This window comes from Charadrius vociferus, unplaced genomic scaffold (assembly GCF_000708025.1).
Source record: "Charadrius vociferus isolate BGI_N301 unplaced genomic scaffold, ASM70802v2 scaffold163, whole genome shotgun sequence".
In the NCBI taxonomy this organism is placed as follows: Eukaryota; Metazoa; Chordata; class Aves; order Charadriiformes; family Charadriidae; genus Charadrius; species Charadrius vociferus.
Window position 1 is genome coordinate 7,927,298 of NW_009648332.1, and position 418 is coordinate 7,927,715.

At 68.4% G+C, this 418-nt stretch overlaps 1 protein-coding gene across 1 annotated transcript in view; it reads left to right on the plus strand.

Moving 5' to 3' along the window:
* The window catches only part of SLC6A9 (solute carrier family 6 (neurotransmitter transporter, glycine), member 9), a 12,575-nt gene that overhangs the window by 10,222 nt on the left and 1,935 nt on the right, over positions 1–418 (plus strand). The window lies entirely within an intron of this gene.

The window sequence follows — 418 nt, forward strand, 5'->3', positions numbered from 1 at the left end:
CCCCCCGCACCGCCCCCGACCTGGGTGGGCACCCGCTGTGGCTCCGAGCCTGCAGGGTCCCAGGGGTGGCTGTGCCCAGGGATGTTGCCAGGCGCTGGGCCAGCACAGGGAGACGGGGACAAGCACACTGCCTGCACGGGCAGCGGGATCTCACGGCACAAGACACAAGCACTTAGAGCACACGTGTGCGTGCGTGTCCCTCGCGGACACGGTACGGGCACGCATGCAGCACACGTGGGCACGCACATATGCACAGTACCCCAGGGCTGTGCAGGCGGAGAGCTGGTATGGCTTCCCCCCTCCTCCATGCAGCACTGTAACCCCCCCCCTTCACCCCGCAGCACCCTGCGGCCCCGGTAAGGGGCTGTGGGTGGCCAGGCACTGCCTGGAAAACTGGGCACAGCCATCAGCGGTGTGG